The 15,010-nt window shown below is 44.8% G+C and overlaps 1 protein-coding gene across 1 annotated transcript in view; it reads right to left on the bottom strand.

The window, feature by feature from the left end:
- Positions 1 to 15,010, bottom strand: part of iqgap1 (IQ motif containing GTPase activating protein 1) — a 47,906-nt gene that overhangs the window by 29,550 nt on the left and 3,346 nt on the right. The gene's annotated exons all lie outside the window — the stretch shown is intronic.

The following is a 15,010-nucleotide window of genomic DNA, read 5'->3' as shown; positions in this document are numbered from 1 at the left end:
AAAGCAGGGGTGGGAGATTCTGACCACAGAAGGCTTGGCTGATATGATACACTGCTCTCAAACACACACACAACACACAACACACACACAGACTTACACACACACACACACACACACACACACACACACACACACACACACACACACACACGTTCTCTCTCTCTCTGTGTGTTTTTAGCGCATCGGTGTGGGTCCAGATTCGGCATGAAAAGGCTACTTAGCTTTTGTCACTGGATAGCGGACTGGCTGCATCTTGCAGATGTCAATCTCAAAGCGAATGAGGCGTTCATTCATGGCGACACACTTTTCTAACACACTTTTATGTGGAGCGCATCGTGGTGATTATCTACGCTAGTGGCACTGCCTGGAAGTGCATGAAGGAGCCGAAGTTCCAAAAGCGAAAATGGCCACATTTTTGTGATTAAATCAGATGTAACTACTTTTATGCTGAAACTTTAAAAGGGTCATAAAGACGCTGGATGGCGTAGTCTCACCAGAGAAAGGCCCCTTGTGTGAATGTGTGTGTGTGTGTATATATATATATATGTGTGTGTTTGTGTGTGACAGAGAGAGAGAGAGAGAGAGAGAGAGAGGTGGGGGGGGGGGGGGGTACATGCCAGTGGGTTTCTCCACCGCATGTCTAAGGAGTTCACTGCGTTCCTCGGGGCATTTCGATGGAGTGACCTAATGCTGTGAGCAGGCGTGGCCTGCGAGGTGGAGGAGTGTGTAACCGCCGGAGCATGGCTGCCACGCCTCACCATGCCGGACCACACAGGCTCAGCCAAACAGCCAGTGTAGTGGGAGTCAGTTTCAACATTACTTTTTATGTCGCTACATCTGAGATCATGCAAGACCAACCCCCTTACCCTACAAAATCCAAGGGAATTTCAAGTTCAAGTTTCAAGTTCAAGTTTCAACACTAAAAACTTTAGTGTAAAAAAAAAAAAAAAAACGAAAACCAGGTGATGTACACACTCACAAAGTACTAGATCATGTAATTTAACCAGGCAGTCATCTTAATTGGTTTTGGCCTCTACGGCCCTACTCTGTGATGGTAACTTGTGCAGCAGTAGGTGACGGACCTTTTTACATACCACACAAGCCATTTAGATACTCCAAATACTTCTGACAGGACAGTCATCACAGCTATCTCCATAAGCAAGATAACCACAGAGCTGGTTGGAGCCAGTGCTGGTTGATGCAGGTCAATACAGTGCCAATTATATCTCAGTGACAGAGGGAAGCATGTGTGAGAGAAAGACCTTTAGGTGATGTGAAGGTGAAAAGAGCAATGTGATTAGATGTGAGAATATGAGGAGTCCGAGGTTTGCGGCAGAACAACAGACAGTGGCAGCTCTCTCTAGAGTGAACATGGAGTGAACGCACACCACCACTCTCAACACAGAACATTCGAATGTCACACCCAGTCACATTCACTCCTACTTACACACATGAAGACATGCAAAAACATCATGAGTTGCTATTGATGTGGCCTGTACCTTCTAAGAAACCTAATTGGACACAAATGCATGTGCAGCCCCCAACACAAAAGAAGGGGAGTAATATCTAGGCCAGTAAATTAAGTTAACTTCAGAACAAAGAGGTAGTCTCTCTCTCACCAACACACACACACACACACACACACACACAACCCCCCATCCAGACTGCAGAGACTCCACACTGTGTTAGGAGTGTCCGCAGTAGACAGAGGCTGATATACACATTCAGAAACACACACCCACACATACACCCTCCCTGCTTTTACGTCTTCATCAGTGAAAGCTTACTAATGGCTCTTTAAGAGGCGACACACCCCGGTCCCTCTCACTCCCGGCTGGGCTGGGCTGGGCTGGGCGACACACCCTGGACCCTGTCACAATCGTGAATAGGACCGCAGACTGACGATAATTAAATTCCAGGCCTCAGGGAAGAAGAAAAAAATGGCCAGTCAGGTAACAAACACACAGCCCAGCAAAACAAACAGCCACACATGTGGCACTCAGTTACTCAATGATAGTTTGTGAGAGACATCAGATCATGGCAGTCTGTGTTCATCTTTTACCAAATAAAGAACAACAGAGAAAGAGGCCAAAATCACAAAGCCAAAGCAGTCGGCTAAAAAAAGCCGTGATTCATCCAATAATCAGCGTTACTATGGCAGCCAAGATTAGCGCCGTCAACCAGACTTCCTGTTTGCGTGACACAGGAAGTTCAATTCAACACAGAGTTCAGAGGTCGGCGCAATAGGAAGAAAAAGATGTGAGATGACTGTCCCAAAGGAAAGACAACAGACTGCTGGAGCTCAAATACACCAGCTAGTCTGACCTACCACGCTCCTCTGAAGTGTCCAGAGACAGAGAAATACAAGCCTGACCGGATATGTGCAGAGAAGCCACTTCCCCCCACGTTCTGTCCTTCTCTAATGTCTTCAGTGACGGTTTGGTTTGGTTGGTTCATAAATCAACTCTTTTAAACACATGCCACTCCTACAAACACATCAAGTTCAAGAGCAGACCGCCCTCAGCAACAAAGTGCAAGTCTTATCTGTACAGGTAACCCAACAGGGAACTTTACTGTCCTCACAAAAACAAATTCACAGGATTACATGCTTGTTGGTTAATTTTTTTTTTAGAACTTCCTTGAAAGCTGATTTGCCTACTAACGGGGTCATCCCTCCATTAACAAGGGTCATCCCTCTGAAATCTCCATTTAATCCTTCTCAATTAACATTTTCAAATGGATAGTCAGGACACCCTGATCAATAAAAATATAATGCTTCAGCATGAAAGAACAGAACCCCACCCATCACAAGCCTTTCAACCCAACACCACAACTCCCCTCCGCCCCACTCATGGTCTCTGTGTGCTGTTCTGTTGTTCTGCAACCCTGCGTTCTCTGTGGGGTGAGGAGGACGTGACGGTACGGGGAGCACAATGGCCGACCTGTGGCTGCCCAGGAACTGGTGTTTGCTTAAGGCTCCCACCAGCAGGAGAAAAGCAAATCTGTGGTCGCCCTTATCGGAGTACCGTGGAAATGCTGAGGCCCGCCAAATAAGGAACAGCTCTTTTTATCTCTCTCTCTCTCTCTCTGTTTCTCTCTATCACCCACACTCGTATCTGCCCTTTCTTTCTCTGTGTATGGCAAGGCTGGGCTGAGGGGCTTTCCTGGATGCAGTCAGAAGGAAATCCTTTATGTATCTTCATGACTCTTTCTCCCTGACTTGACCTCTTGCTGTTTGGCTGATTGCAGGTTACCAGGTGTCCAATTTGAAATGTACTGCAAATGATGGCCAAGGACAAAGGCACAGCTTGAGTTCATCTCACAGATTCCTCGTCGCCCACATATCTCCTTTCTCTTCCTCCTTCCCGTTTTCTCTCTCTCTCCCTCTTGGTCGCTCTCTCTTCCTCTCTAAGAGCCGAATGACAGGGTATCACTGAAAGGTCTAATTAACACAGGAGCAGGCAGAGAGCACTGCTTTGAGTCTGTGTGACCAAGCAGAAGCGGGTGGAAAATACTCGACTGGATTGGCATCAGACATTATGTCTATATACACACACACACACACACACACACACACACACGCACGCACAGACTCACCAATGAACCGACTTTCAGATACAACAATGCTAAACACACACACACACACACACACACACACACACACACACACACACACAGATGTTATGAAGGTCTTGCATCTATGCTCATACATACTTCTGTTACAGAGACTTGTTTCACACTCCTTTGAACGCAGCATGCCGATCATGCTAAAATGAGTTTTGAGATTGAGGGACAGTCAAAGAGGGAGGGATGAATTAGAAGTGTGTGTGTGTTGGTCTCTCTCTGTGTGTGTGTGTGTGTGTGTGTGTGTGTGTGTGTGTGTGTGTGTGTGTATCTGCATGTGCATGTGTGTCTGCCAAGCTGCCAAAAAGTCCATTACATGCTTTGCTGCAGCAGTGGAATCTAGTGCTTGACCCCTCTGAACAGACAGCCAAAGACCCAGCTGACCCCCCCACACACACACACACACATACACACACACAGGGCAACTGTGACTCCCTTTTTCCACATTTCACATTACTTCCCCAAAGTTTTTCCATATGCCCAGTACCAGCATCTATGAGACTGGGCCATGAGGACCTGGGCAGTGGACTCAGTGTAGAATAATGAGCAACTGAGTTAGTGCGTAAAGAAGGGTGACAGTGGCAGAGACGTTGGGAGACGGGGGTTGGGGGGATTCACTGGAGGGTCATCTTGTCGGACCTGTGCATCCTGCTTTAAGCGTCACAATACCTCTATTGTGCCGCTGTGCCATTGGTATTCCAGCTGTGGCCTTAAGGTCACATAAACACACAAAAACACACAAACAGACACACAGACAAACACACACAGCATCTCTACTGTGTCCTCTGTAGTGTGTTCACCAGAGCAGGAGTCTCTGCTCAAACTGTACTGAGGACAGAGCTCCACTCCAGTCCTCTCCAGCAGCTGAATAAGCACTCCTCCATCCAGAAACTGTGTGTGTGTGGGTGTGTGTGTGTGTGTGTGTGGGTGTGTGTGTGGGTGTGTGGGTGTGTGTGTGGGTGTGTGTGTCCGTCTTTTCACACACTCTCTCAATCTTCAGGGTTTTCTTCTGCGCTCGTCTTCCCACCTCCAAAGTGACTCATGCCTACTTCCCATTATTTAGCAGGTGGGGTGGTTATTCCAACAGACTAGGTCTGTGTGGGTGTGAAAAAGAAAGACAGAAACAGAGAGAGAGAGAGAGAGAGAGAGAGAGAGAGAGACTGTGATAAACCAAGAGCCTGTGAGAGACAGAGAGAGGGAAAGAAAGAAAGGAATGAGAAGAGAGGGAACACAGCGTTTGTGTGTATAAGAAAGAGAGACTGTGTGCATCAGAGAGGGAGAGAGAGAGAGAGAGAGAGAGAGGCCTGAGGGCAGGGTGTGAGGGCGCTGGACAAACATGAAGGCACAAACTCTTTTCTTTTTTTCTGTACTAACAAGGGAGAGGCTGTCTGTGTGTATGTGTGTGTGTGTGTGTGTGTGTGTGGGTGTGTGTGTGTAGATGACAGGCAGCAGCCAGGCTGGCACTGGGTCACATGGACAGCAGTCCGCTACTGACCGTAAGAGTCTGCCAACACACACACACCTCTCATCATTTACACATACACACACACACACACACAGACCTCTCTTCAGTAACACACACACACGTCCCATCAGTTACACACAAACACGTCTCATAAGTTACACACACACACACTTCTTTTCAGTTACTCACCCACACCTCTCTTCAGTTCCACTCACACACACACTAATTTACAGTTATCTACACACGGACACACTGGCTTTATCGCAGCATGTCTCTATGGAGCCTTTGACTGCTGGGGGTCTTTCCTTCACTGTCACACTGACTAAGGAACTTACCGTGCAACCAGAACTACATTTCTAACTGTTCATCCCATGGGAGGAACATGGATACGATTTGTACAATAATGAGATACGGGGACCTGCAGTGTTCTGAGAACTAGACTTGAGGTGGAACTCCTAGAGTCTGTCAAGAGTGCCAGAGAGATGGGTTTACAGTCTGGGAGTGTTGTGTTTCTCTAGGCATGATCAATCAAGCACAGAAAAATACCTGGACAGATCTAATTCGATAATTTCTGGTTTGGAGTGTTTGTACTGACTGGGTAAAACCGGTATACAGAAGACCAATGTTGGGCTGAATAAAGGTAGAGTAACTACATAACTATTGTATTTGAGCATTGTAAATATATACATACATATGCCTTATTGTCACAATAATTTCACAATACTGGAAGTGTGTTAGAGTGAACATCTGAAACAAATATAGTTTCTCGCCATCAGTATAAGGTTAAATATTTGTAAAATGTATTACCGTCCCTTGTGTTAATCATAATAACTATACCAGTTATTATGATGTTCAAATTGTGTCTGGATATGTTTTTGGTAGGCCGTTGCTAAGTTTGATGCATGTCTGAGGTCATTCCTCTGCTAAATAAGGTCAACCAGTTACACTCTTACAGATTTGGCCAACATTTCAAATACCCACCCCACCCTTTCCGTTAAAATGATGTGACTTCTGCACTTTTTCGAAGTCACACTTGTAGAATGTTGCATAATGTTCTAGTGTGTTCCAGTTTTCTGCTATTTTTGAAAAAGAACATACATTTGAGGGTGAAAAAGAGTGAAAAATGTGTTTTTGGACTTGGTTTCAATTATCCAGGTAATGCTTATTCTATTAATTAATAATGCACATACAGGCACCAAACATTATCATATATTTATGTGGGTAATCTCAAATGTTCCCTGTTCATGAAACTGCCTAGTTGTTAAGAGGTGTTAAGGATATGAAACAGTGAACATTGAAATAACAGTGAAATACTTAATGACACATTAAAAACATTGCCTGGCTGCCAACCAATGGCCTAAACGTTTCCACAGCTTTTCCTAAAGGGCTGCTGCCCTTTACAAGTCCAGTGCTGTTACCCGCACGGCACGCAGCAGGCAGCCAAAAACAGGCCCATTCTTCATGTAAACCTACTTCAAACCATGACCTTTATAAAGAGGGAGGAGGTTAAGAAGGCCCGGGAATCTTAAAGAAGCAGTTATGGTCATTCTGGGCTTGACCTACAAAATATTTCAGAAAGCAAGATGTTTAAGTGCACACACACACACACACACACACACACACACACACACACACACACACACACTTCTACCCTGAGTACTGGCTAATATTGGATTTTTCCATGTGAACTTTCTAGATTTTGCAAAGACAAAGCATATTTTTTCAGATTCCAAAAAAGTAGGAGACAAGTGGATAACATACCACAGTAAAAGAGAGGTAAAAGAGTAAAATAATACAGAGAAGGCCACAGAGAGAGAGAGAGAGAGAAAGACCAAAATGCAGAAGTGACAAGGTTTACATAATGCTATCTGAGGCCTTGTTTGCAGCGCAACAGGAAATTGCTTGAAAATGGGCTTTACTCAGAAGAGGAACCAGCCGTGTGTGTGAGAGAGAGAAAGACTGAGAAAAACATTTCTGAAGCGGAGGATGTGAGAGGCCTGGAGAGGTCCAAGCCTCTTTGGACAGGGTTTCCTGATTTACGGACACCTCCCCCCTCCGCCGGGGAGTGTCACAGAATTCCTTCCTTATCAACGCTATCAGGGGCCCTGGAAAAAGTCTGAGTGGACTCCATGCAAAATATGTAACCTTCTTTCAGCTTGAGTGCGTGAGTGCCATTTTCAGATTTTGGGAAAGGAGTTGAAGTTGTACAGCACTGGCTAAGAAACAACAACATCCACTCAAATCCAAAAAGGTTAAAGGTTAAATGGGAGATGGGAGAGCAAGGGTGAGACAGATGGGGACGGGTAAGAGCCTTTAGCAGTGGATTGGCAAACAGACAGAAAGTTGTGGACCGGGCAGGGATGCGGACAGGTGAAAAATAATGTATACGTGTGTAGATGAAGTGTGTGAGCATGTGTGTCAGAGTGAGAGAGAGAAGAAAACAACAAAACAGAAAGGCTTAACAAGTATAAGACACCTGTGTGAAAGACAGATGAGAAAGAGTGAGTGAAAGAGATAAAACAAAGGGCGAGAATGAGAAGTAGTCTTGCTGGAAAGTGTCATTAAGCTAGATCAGGTGTCACTACACAAGTCACCTATCAATCTCCGGCTGTCACTATGGCAACAGACTCGGTGTCCTGCCAGCTCACCCAAAACAAACAGCCAGAGAACCACAAGTTATTTGTATCTCATAAAAAACCATTTGACATCACTGGGCCCTTGGCCATTTCAGACAGAGAATAACTTGGCTGCTTTGCATTCTCTGTGGTACATCAATACTGCAGTCAAAACATGCCATAAGGCAACGCTGCACAATAATCTGCACCGCCCAACTCATCTGCAGTTATGGGAGGGAGGACATAAAATACTAGCTGAAGAAAAACAAAGATCTACACAGACACAGACACAGACACACACACACACACACACACACACAGAGCACTGGGAATAGTGATTGTCCTTTACAGAAGAGGCAGAGTGCTTTATAGAGCTTAGAGAAGATCATTTATCTCACAAAACTGTGTGTGTGTGTGTGTGTTTGTGTGTGTGTGAGTGTGTGCACGCGCTCAGAGAGCCCAACAATAATGCTTACAGACAAATGAAAGGTCTGCCATAATACTTTGTAACTGTACCTCAGTTGCTGTGCTGACAAACACACACACACACACAAACACACACACTATAGCACCAATGGTATCTCAAAGCTGGAGCCTTCGTCAAGGTGTGGTATGCATTTCGAAAGTGGAATGACATCATCTCCCAGGTGTACATGCACATACGCATCCCAGCTTTCACACTTATCCTATTCTGAGGCCTCTTTGTAAATAAACAGACACACACACACACACACACACACACACACACACACACACACACACACACACACACGCACACAGCATTACCTGGACAAACCAGGTGCATGGGGGCAAACTGACTCATGTTCAGTATTCCATTCAGAGTGAACTGGAATCAAATTCAGTAATTAGAGTTCAGCCAGACCGACACAATAAGGCCTTTCAGACTGACTGGCAACGGAGCACCTACCCAAGGTTCAGGAACTAATCTATCAGGCACTGAAATCATCCATGTTTCAGCGATAAAGAAACTCTTGACAGTTTTCAGAAACATATTACGACTTTGAGAGAGAGAATGGATGAATCAGAATACAGTTGTACTGTCTTTAATCCAAGTTCTCACAACATTGTGACAAATAATGACTAATTTTCAATAGAACTCAAACAGCCCAACCACACACAAAGGACTTATGCATACCTACACATTAGCCAAGATATATATCTAACTCCCCAAAACCATGTTTACTCAGTCTGGACAGTGATCACATAACAAACCTTAAACATGGAATAACTGCAGGCATAAAATGTGGCATTTAGGAGCCTAGAATTATGTTCTGTGGACATTATGTAACCTGTTAACATGGCCATTACCACCCTCCCACTCCAAAAACAGCTTTCATCAGTGCATCTCTCTGTTTCTCAATCTGACCTCAGCATCCGGACTTCCCTGTCCGTATCCCTTATCCCAACAAAGCTCCAGTCTCTCTCAGTGGAGTCGGAGACGAGACGATACGAGTTGAGCAGAGCTCCTCCTGAGATCCTATGAAACGTGACAGACAGCATTCCCCCTCAGCCAGAGGGGACTGGTGACCCACCTAGCCATCTCTCCGAGCACGAGAGGGTGGCGCATCTACTATCAGCATGCAGCATGAGCCAGGGGAGGGAATTCTGGACATTCTGTGTAACACTTTCATAGAGGTCATTCTGTGACCCCAGTAAAAAAAAAAAACAATAGCAACGTGTCAGAGGCATTTTTGCCAGCTGCCAAATGTCTGTGACCCAGCCAGAGCACGGCTTCTCTGGATAGGAGACGGGATAGCCTGGGGTGGTCAGAGAGAATGTTTACTAGGATACGTTGAAAGGAAAAGCAATGCTTCATGTCTCACCAGAGAGAGCGAGAGGAGAGAGAGTGTGTGTGTGTGTGTGTGTGTGTGTGTGTGTGTGTGTGTTAGTGATGTGCATGAATAATTGAATATTCGGATAACCATTTGTAGCCTAACTTTTCAAATATTATTATCCCTATTCAGTTAATTATGAGAGAAAAGAAAGAAAGAAAGAGGACAGCCCTCGTTCGTTTACAATGAGCTCCAGAGCGTCATCAACCACATAAAGAACACCACATTTAAATGAGTGCGATAAGATCACTGACTCATTTGCAACCAGGCCGAGTGGCTGGCCTTCTACGTTGACATCATGTGTTTGATGGCACCTCTGTGTCCACTTATGGTCAAGACCTTAAAGCTGTGACCACAGTCCCACTTCGAGACACCTCACACAGAGGTCACAGAGTCACCACGCACGCGCGTGTACACATCACAGGAACCTGACGGCTGTTTCATCACCTTCAGTGTTTACCACAGGCATACTAAATATCTTGCTTAGAGGAACAAATGCCTTCATTTGTACGGGGGCAAAGGACATTTTTACAACCAACAACCACAACATACCTCGCTAATGCATATTCGAAAGAACACAGGCACACAAACAAACAAACGCTTTCCCATACACACACTCCACCTGTGCACCTGCTGAGAACATGCCATTCATTCCTAGCAGTCTTGGGTTTGGCAGGTCTCGCATGCTCCCTGCATTCCAGCCTGTCAGCCCTGGGCCTGAGGGCATGCAGGCCCAAGATGGACTCACCCCCTCAGGGTCGCTGTGCCGGTGACAGAGTGTTCAGACCCAGGACTAGCTCACGCCCTCAACCTACAGCGAGTAGAGTGCCAGGAACACGCTGCAGCTGTGATGTCAGCCAGAGTGTAAACAAAACAAATTAATGACTTCATAAAGATGGGGAAGGCACCGCTTTCTCTGCGCTCCTCAGGCATAATAGAGTATATGTATGGACGTGAGCACACGCACACACACACACACACACACACAGTTAATGATGTTTGAATGAGTGAGAGAAGAAAAGGATAAACAGAAGAATAGTGCAGCTGCAGTTCAGCCATGCACAGGCTTTCAACAGTTGAATAGACAATTTTTCTCCCTTCCCTCTTTCTCCACACACACACACACACACACACACACACACACACACACACACACACACACACACACACACACACACACACACACACAGAGAGAGAGAGATGAACACACCGGAACATGTTGCTATGACAACCAAGGGTTTCTGCAGCAACACAGTAAAACACTGAAATGAACAGGGACTGAGTCACTTCCTCTTGTATGTATTCTTGTATGTGTGTACGAGTGTGTGTGTGAGTGTGTGTGTAAGTGTAAAAGATTAAGACAGGCAGAATCAGTCAAGAGTCAAGACTGTCACCGGGAAGAGACCCAGAGAGAGAGAGAGAGTGTATGAGGGCATTAATGAATGGCCCATCACCTCTGTCAAAACCAACATTAGATACCAGGCTACGGTACACCAGGAGATTAAGAGCTCCCTAAGGTATGATTTTCGAAACTGTCAAAAATACAGATGCTCCTCTTTCTACTAATCTTTTACGGTGCCAACTTGCCAACAGAAGAATTATTTGGAGGAAAATAACTAATTGGCTTGTAGTGACCACTCGCACACAGGACTTATATTTATATTATAAGGCGATCTCATCTATGTTCTTATGCGTTTACATTCACTCTTCTGTTAGGAAATTGGTAAACTACATTTCCCATACATCCTGGGGTGATTACGTTGTGCGTTCTGCGACTATGAGGAACTAGAGTGTTGCTTTTGAAATAAACCAGTTCTTGCTGTCTGTAAAATAAATGTAGGATGATATTTTTTAACTGTACAAGGAGTTGTCTCTGCACATTAGACACACAGCATTGTAGGCTACACAGTGTCACACCTGCTGCAATGACCAGCACCTCAGCTTTTTTTTTTTTTTTCTCTCTCCGTCACACCGTGTACCCCTGTGAAAAGTCCAGAAAGTATGACTGAATGAAAAAAAGAAATACCCAAGCCTATTGAAGATTTCTTTCCACCAGTGCCCACTGGAGCGCACAATGGGAAAATCACATCACAAACAGGTTCCTGTCCCTCTCAGTATATACAAATGCACACACACACACACACACACACACACACACACACACACACACACACACACACACACACACACACACACACACACACACACACACACACACACACACACACACACACACACACACACACACACACACCGTTATAAAACCACAATGTAGAGTTAAAAATAAAGCCTGACATTTAGTGCTGCAGTTCTCAGGTTCTCAGAGTATGAAGCCTTCACACACTCACACTATCCAGCTGTAACAGATGAAAGGAGTGCTAGAAGGCATATCTCCATCCATCAGCTAAGACTAACCACATGAGAGGGGAAAAGCCAGGTCTCTGGCCTCTCCTTCCGCTAGCTGTCACTCATGAAAGGCACAACAGGTCTCAAACTCAAAACAGAGAGATGAGATCAGTAGCCGAGGATCGCATGTGTTTCTCAAAGCCTGCCCCCCCCCCCCCTTTTTAGTGTGCACAGGATGCACTATGCCTATGGACACCACACTACAACTGCAAGCTTTATCGGAGAATAACAGCTTTCACTTTAGAGAGCAATAGGGGCAGAATGTAATGGACAAACATTCATGGGTCCAAGAGAATAAATCCACTGAATGTTTTTTTCCTTCCATGTCTTAAATCAGTATCTCAAAGTGTTTCTATGGGTGTGCACTTAATTCCAACAAAAAATCGGATCCCTGTGGCACTGGTGACATCGGCATCCATTTCAGCCTTGATCAAATCATACCCTGATGCGCTAACCTGTGGCTGCTGGTCAGGCTGGATAATAAGAGGCGATCGGTTCTGATGGGTCTTCACAATGACCGACTGGCCAGCCAAGCCCTGGGAATAGTCAATATCTCAGACTCGCCTGGGGGGTATTCCGGAAAGCGGCTTTAGTTTTAACTCTCTTTGTTAACCCTGAAATGAGGGTAACTCTGGGTTCCATTGCAGAGAGAGAGGCAACTCAAACTTTGGGTCAGTGAACATGGTGACTGACTGAACCTCACATGCAACAACCACAGAGTTTCTCTCCTCCTACCTGCTGAGCCTGAAGCAGCTATTGGCCATGGTCTGTCCTTTCCTTGTTTACCCATCAATTGTAAAGTTGAATTTATTTGCAAAGCCTTATGACGGGAGAAGATTTTGGGGACCCGATTAGACATTACCATTTTTTCAGTTAAAATAAAATTGTATTAAATCATATTCCACCAACATTAAAAGAAAGTGTGGTTAAATGCTGAATGGGGAATGAATAGAGCGCTGCATTTAAACACAGCAATTCTCTCCCACATCTCTCCTTCGCCGTCACAGTTGACCTCCATGAAGCTGGCCCCCCATGTCATTAGAAAAATAATAAATGTTTTGCAGTTTGTTTGTGCTGGCTTGTGCCATAAAATCATTGTGCTGTTAGGGTTTGAAGTCATTTTTACATCACTCACCAGAAAATGTAAAGTTTAATTACTTAAAACCCTTAACAGCACAAACGATGATTTTTTTTTATGGCACAAACAAATACAAACAAGCAATATTTTTTTTTAACTGTCGAATGACATGGGGGACTGTCTTCACGGAGGTCTTTTCTGAAAGTCAGAACTTCTTACTCCAGTGGGGTGAAGTAGGCAACCCTTTTTTCACACGGGTAGCCATGGTGATTAGAAGTATCAGATAAACTGATAATTTTGAAGTAGTCTCTTAATTTTTTACGCGGCTGTATATTACACTATTGAAACAGCAACATACCTGTTCATTCACAAAACGTCACAGCATCTGCACCAATAAAATCAAAACAAAATACATTCAGTACTGCTGTACAGTCAGCTAGCTCACGGAGCGACAGGAATGGGGAATTCCCAGCGAACTAGCTGGCGAACCTCGTGGTATGTACAATATGACTAAACTTTCAGCAGATGGACAAAACTATTCCATGAACAGCACAATACACACTAATCAAATAAAATACATGCTTTAGAGCTTTAGAGCTAGAGCCGAGCTGTCAGGTTGCGGTATCGCGCGTACTGATACGAACAGAGAGAAAATAGGGCCAAGTGATAACGACGTGTGACTTTTTCCACTACCATGTTTTTGGGATGCAAATATATCACTCTTTTGAACACATAATGTTTTGGGAAGAGAAACGTTTTATTTTGCTGGGTCTAGCAAACCTGCCAGACTACTTTCGGCTTGACCAAAGCTGGACGAGAACTCTGCTCACAGGACGCTGCCAGGGGTAAGTCAGTGTGATTGCATGACACTGGTGATGGGGATGCCATACAGATTCATGTCAAAAATCCCAAACTATCCCTTTAAGTCAGCATACTCAGTGTTGATTGGCTCAGAGTGAACATACTCAGAGTTGATTGACCAATGTTCAACCCCCCCCCCCCAGGATTCCCATGCTATAAACACAGACTTATAGGCGAGATAACCTGCCAGCCAGGCGACACACTGTGACCACGTCCCGAGTCCTGCTCCGACACCACAGCTTTCCCCGTCTCCCATGGCAACTGGGCCCATACCACGAAGATCCTAAATCTCAGTGGGTCACCCTGTTTGGGGCTTCATACGAACCCAGCCCATGACCACAATCCACAAGGCACTAAATCCCAGAACAGGTTTAGGTTGGATTAGGTTTACCCTAAGAGTTATATCCAGTCAACATCTACAGCAACCCTCACTAGAAGATAAGCCTTACATCAATACTAAATTGACAACTCCCTTCATATGAAAAGTTGACTCACTGAGCAAAACCAAAGCAGGTACATAAAACAAACAAAACAGTTCAGACCTATGGGGCATTTCAAGCACGTGGTTTAGTGACAAACCTGGATTTGTGGTAAACCCACTTTTAGAGGAGTCCCATGGCTTCAAAACAGAGTTACAGTGGGGAAAATAAGTATTTGAACCCCTTGCGATTTCACAAGTTTGGCCACTTGCAAATAAATGTGTGATCTATAATTGTAATGGTAGGTGTATATTAACAGTGAGAAACAGAATATCAACAAAAAAATCCAGAAAAATGCATTTTATAACATTTATGACTTTATTTGCATTTGATGCAAAAAATAAGTATTTGAACCCCCAAAACTGACTGACAAAAATGACTTAGTACTTGGTGGAATAACCCTTATTGGCAAGCACAGACGTCAGACGTTTCTTGTAGTCGGTCACCAGGTTTACAAACATCTCAGGAGGGATTTTGGTCCACTCCTCTTTCCAGATCCTCTCCAAATCTTTAAGGTTGTGTTTTCGATATGAGGGAATGAGGTTCAAGCCCAATATTCCACGTTACATGGCCCCATCCATAGTCCCCTTGATGCGGTGGAGTCGTCCTGTACCCTTGGCAGAGAAACA

Source organism: Sprattus sprattus, assembly GCF_963457725.1.
Source record: "Sprattus sprattus genome assembly, chromosome: 8".
In the NCBI taxonomy this organism is placed as follows: domain Eukaryota; kingdom Metazoa; phylum Chordata; class Actinopteri; order Clupeiformes; family Clupeidae; genus Sprattus; species Sprattus sprattus.
This window is presented reverse-complemented; position numbering and strand designations above follow the sequence as displayed.